A 6,000-nucleotide genomic window follows, 5' to 3' on the forward strand; every position below is an offset into this window, starting at 1 on the left:
CAATGAAGAGAACACGGGTTCAATCCCTGGGCTGGGAAGATTCCACATGCCGCGGAGCAACTAAGCCCATGCGCCACATCTACTGAGCCTGCACTCTAGAGCCCGTGAGCCACAACTACTGAGCCCCCGTGATACAACTACTGAAGCCCGTGCACCTAGAGCCCGTGCTCCACAACAAGAGAAGCCACCGCAATGAGGAGCCCACGCACTGCAACGAAGAGTAGCCCCCGCTCGCCACAACTAGAGAAAAGCTTGCGCGCAGCTACGAAGACCCAAATGCAGCCAAAAAACAAAAAAAAGTACCAAAGACCTTAATAGACAGCTTACCAAAGAAGATATACACATGGCACATAAGCATATGAAAAGATGTTCCCATTTTATGTCATCATGGAAATGCATATTAAAACAATGAGATACTACTACGCACGCATTGGAATGGCCAAAATCCAGAACACTAAGAAGACCAAATGCTGGAGAGGATGTGGAATAACAAGAACTCTCATTCATTGCTGGTGGGAAGGCAAAATGGTACAGCTACTTTGGAAGACGGTTTGGCAGTTTTTTACAAAACTAAATACATGTACTCTTACCAGACAATCCAGCAGACAATCCAGCGGTTGTGTTCCTCGGTATTTACCTAAAGGAGTTAAAAACCTGTCTACACAAAAATCTGCATATGAATATTTATAGCACTTTTATTCATAATTGTCAAAACTCGGAAGCAACTCAGACATCCATCAGTAGGTGAAGGGATAAATAAACTGTGGTACATCCAGACAATGGGATATTATGGAGTGTCAAAAAGAAACGAACTAGCAAGACTTGTAAAGACTTGGAGGAACCTTAAATGCATACTACCATGTGAAAGAAGCCAATCTGAAAAGTCTATATACTGTATGATTCCAAGCATATGACATTGTGGAAAAGGCAAAACTCTGGAGACAGTAAAAAGATGTGTTGCCAGGGGTTGGGGAGTGAGGGGAGGAATAAGTAGGCAGAAAATAGAGGATTTTTAGGGTAGTGAAACACTCTGTCTGACACTATAATAATGGACACATGTTCCTATACATTTGTCCAAACCCACAGAATGTAGAGTTCCAAGAGTGAATCATAATATAAACTACGGACTGTGGGTGATGATGATGTGTCAGTGTAGGTCCATCAGCGGTACAAACGCACCACTCTTCAGAGGACATTGATAATGGGGCATGCTATGCATGTATGGGGGCAGGGAGTATATGGGAAATCTCTGTATATCCCCCTCAATCTTGCTGTGCACTTAAAACTACTCTACAAGGGCTTCCCTGGTGGCGCAGTGGTTGAGAGTCCGCCTGCCAATGCAGGGGACACGGGTTCGTGCCCCGGTCCAGGAGGATCCCACATGCCGCGGAGCGGCTGGGCCCCGTGAGTCATGGCCGCGGAGCCTGCGCGTCTGGAGCCTGTGCTCCGCAGCGGGAGAGGCCACAACAGTGAGAGGTCCGTGTACTGCAAAAAAAAAACAAAAAACAAAAAAAACTACTCTATAAAAATAAAGTCTTAATAATATGTGAACGAGTGTTATCTAAATATCCAGCATCACAGAAAAGTCTGCCTTCTTGTGAGAGGACTCTTTCACTTACAAGTTAACAAAAGTCGAATGAATCTAGCTTTGGCAAAAGAGGTTTAACATGTTGATTTACCAGGGAAGGCCGGGGGTGAGGCCAGTTAGATACATGATTGGACCCGGAGACTCAAACTTGTCATCAGACCTCAATTTCTCTTCTCTTTCACTGTTCCTGGGGAAGACAGACAATATGATCTCTAAGCCCCTCACATTACCCACTTTCACAACTTTAGCAGAAAGATAAACATCTTTCTCACATTGAGCATACATAAAGTACTGGAGAGGAAAGACTACCCTTGGACCAGTCCCTGTTGCTAGGTGGATGTGGTACAACGTGGTAACCTGACTTGTCGGGCCTGAGTCATGTGATTTCCTCATCCCTCGGTTCATTATATTTCCTAAGTTATTTAAGGTCATGCTGATTATTAAACCATGTAACGATTAAACAAAATGACTTTTGCAAATTCTCAGAAACATAAGAAAATAAGTGAGAACATTAACTATTAGAACTGCTGGGTGTCCTTTTATTTCCTCTCCTTTATATTTCTACCTAGCCTTTTGCCTCTTCCATTCCACAAATTACCTAGAAGACTGGGCTACCTTTCTGGCATCATAATTTTGTCCTGTATTCCTGTGGGATGAACACAAAATCCCTTGGACCTCAGCTCTGATCTCTGCACTCCTGGCTACCAGCCCTGTGAGATGCCACACTTTCAGGTGGTTGCCAGAGTCCCCCTTGTGGTGAGCACACTTCTAAGATGTGATTCCCATCTCCTGGTGTTCATGCACTTGTGTAATTCCCACCTTTGGAGTATAAGCTGGACCTAGTGACTCATTTGTAATAAAGAGAATACACTTAAGTGATAGAATTTTATGATCACCAGGGCACAGGGAATGAGGTCAGCTGTTCAAACCAGTTGGGGGAAGCACACACTCCTCACGGAATCTGAGGCGGAATGACCCTGCACTCCTTTTCTACCTGAGGGGTTAATCCTCTAGATTTCCACCTCCACAGTCCCTGTCATCAGACAGGGTGATGAGGAGGGGACCAGCAGTGGTTCTGGTCCTACGTAGGATGAGCAGGAGGTCTGGTCCGCAAGGAGGACAGGAAGTGAAGAAACAAGGACTGCCAAATCTAACACCCGGTGACCCAAACACTTGCCTAGGCCAGACCCCATGGCTAGAAAGATGAGGAGGGTAACAATCTCCAATCTCCCTGTGCTGCCCCCTCTGGCCCAGTTCTCCCTTTCTCTAACTCACAGTAATGTCCCAAGAGCCCACAGAGGTGACACGAAATATATCTGTGCTCATCTCCAGAACAGACCACCATGGCCACACACTCCTGGGAAGTCCTACTCTCTCGATATGTATTAATTCAGTATGTGCAGCAGAAACCCAAATAACAGTGGTCTCACAGGATGGAAGCTAGTGTGTGGCTCCCATGACAGTGAGGTAGGCAGTTCCAGGGCTGCTAGGGTGGCTCTGCACCACGAGGATGTCCAAGCATCCAGGTCTCCTTGACCTTGGTTTTCTGCTGTCCCTGGGATGTTGCCCTTATCAGCACGACCCAACATACCTAAGACCATGTCATTGGTCCATGAGCAACCAGGGAAAGCAGGAGAGAAGGGAATGTCTCATTGTGTATCTCCATCAGAGCTCTTGGGGGACCAAGTGCATCATCAATGAGCAGTAATATTTTGAAAGGAATCTTTTTCTGAGCAGTATGTTTCAATAGTGGGCTGAAAACATTTAGTCCACCATGTTGTAAACAGATGTACTCTCATCTAGGCTTTGTTGTTCTATTTACAGGTCACAGGCAGAGTAGATTTAGCATAAACCTCAAAGGGCCTGGGATTTGAGGAATGGAAAATACGCACTGGCTTCAAATTTAAGTCACCAGCTGCATTAGCCCCTAACAAGAGAGTCAGCCTGGCCTTTGAAGTTTTGAAGCCAGGCATTGACTTCTCCTCTCTAGCTATGGAAGTCCTAGATGGCATCTTCTTCCAATAGAAGGCTGTTTCATCTATACAGAAAATTTGTTATTTAGTGTGGCCGCCTTCATTAATGGTCTTAGCTAGAACTTCTGGATAACTTGTTGCAGCATCTATGTCAGCATGTGCTGCTTCACCTCGCATTTCCATGTTACAGAGACGGCTTCTTTCCTTAAACCTCATGAACCAACCTCTGCTAGCTTTAAACTTTTCTTCTGCAGCTCCTCACCTTCTCGGCCTTCATAGAATTGAAGAGAGTTAGGGCCTTGCTGTGGTTTGGAATTTGGCTGAAGAGAATGCTGTGGGTGGTTTGATCTTCTTTTCAGAGCACTAAAACTTTCTCCATATCAGCGATAAGGCTGTTTTGCATTCTCACCATTCGTGTGCTCACTGGAGTAGCACTATGTATTTTCTTCAAGAACTGCTCATTTGCTTTCACAACTTGCCTAACTGTTTGGTGCAAGAGGCCTAGCGTTCAGCCTATCTAGGCTTTTGACATGCCTTCCTCAAAATCATTTCTAGCTTTTGATTTAAAGTGAAACATGTGCTACTCTCCTTTCACTTGATCATTTAGAAGCCATTGCACGGTTTTTAATTGGCTTAATTTCCATGTTGTTGTGTCTCAGGGAATCTGGCGGCCTGAGGAGAGGGAGAGAGATGAGGGAACGTCTGGTCGGTGGAGCAGTCAGAACACACACAGATTTATCCATAAGTTTGTTGTCTTCTATGGGAGTGGTTCCTTGTGCCCTCAAACAATTACAATAATAACATCAAAGATCACTGATCACAGACCAGCATAATAAATATAATAATAATGAAAAGTTTGAAATATTGTTTGAATTACCAAACTCTGATACAGTGTATGGTCAGGCCACTCAGGATGGCTGTTCTCTTGTTCTCTTGTACATCCCCTGTCCCACCAAGGCCTGCTCCACCTACACATGACTGACCTCCTACATACTTGCCCCCAGCCCTAGCTAGTGATTGTTCTTATCAGGGAGGATGTGAGGGGTGTGCCGTCTACTGGTTTCCCTGGTAACTAATGAGCCCACCTGATGTCAATTCCCCTATAACTGGTAATATACCCCCTGGCCCCCGCACACGGCGGGGTGTCGCTCCAGGATCTTGCTTCAGACGTGTAAGCTTCCCCATCCATTACACCACTGACGCCTCTGTTGCTGACTCCGAGCCTTTCTTCTGTCTTGAAGCTGGGCAAGCACAGGCCTCGTAGGCCTGCGGGGTGCAGCCCAACACACAGAGACATGAAGTGAGCAAATGCTGTTGGAAAAGTGGCGCTGGTGACTTGCTCACTGCAGGGTTGGCACAAACCTTCAATTAGTAAAACATGCAGTATCTTCAAAATGCAATAAGACGCGGTACACCTGCACAGGTCGACACCAATTACTCAGTGGAACCTTTGTCTAAAACTCCAGGAAGGGAGGGGTGAAATCAAACAGTGTCTATTTCAGCTCCTGGGGGAAGGTGTAAGATTACAGTGGGTAAAACTATTGTTTCCTTCTCTTTTCTGGAGCTCTCCCATCTCTCCCAGGCTGGCTGTTCTGTGTAGCAGGAGACAGATGATCGCAGGCAAGACCCAGGCTTTTTCTCCCACCCTCCCGTCCTTCTTTCTTTGCCATTAATATTGCGATCATCAGATTACAATATTCCCATGTTTGGATTTCCCCTGCGACCCCATTCACTCAACTCTGACTCTACCGCGGGCACCGTCAGACCCCACAGGTTAGTGCTCAGTCCTGCACGCCCGCCCCCTCCTTAAGATGCCAATCTCGAGTCCAGGTTGTCACCTGTGTTTCTGACCGACTGGCTACAGAGTGGATGTTCTAATGATCCCCCACTCGGGTTTGATTAATTTGCTAGAGCGGCTCACGGAACTCACAGGAACACTTTCCTTACTAGACTACTGGATGTAACTCTGGAACAGCCAGACGGAGGAGACACAAAGGGCAAGTGTGTGGGAAGGGCGTGGAGCTTCCGTGTCCTCTCCGATTGGGACACTCTCCCCAAATCTCCGTGTATTCACCAGCGTGGAGGCTCTCTGAACCTCATCATTTTGGGGTGTTATGGAGGCTTCATTAAACAGGCACGATTGATTACATCATGGGCCATTGCAGTAGGTGAAACCTCCGGCCCCTCTCGGCTCCCAGGACGTGGGGGATGCGGTGGTACCGGAAATTCCAACTGCCTATTAACATGGTTGCTTCTCCTGGTAACCAGCCCCCATCCTTAGGTTCAGTCCAAAAGCCGACCTTTAACATAACAAAACACACCTCTGCGGCTCTCATCACTTAGGAGATTCGAAGGATTTTAAGAGTTCTGTGCCAGAAATATAAAATTAGGAAAATGAATGAATGTGTTTTCTTTTGTTTTCTTCCAAGTGTACGGGTT

Source organism: Pseudorca crassidens, chromosome 10 (assembly GCF_039906515.1).
Source record: "Pseudorca crassidens isolate mPseCra1 chromosome 10, mPseCra1.hap1, whole genome shotgun sequence".
Taxonomy (NCBI): domain Eukaryota; kingdom Metazoa; phylum Chordata; class Mammalia; order Artiodactyla; family Delphinidae; genus Pseudorca; species Pseudorca crassidens.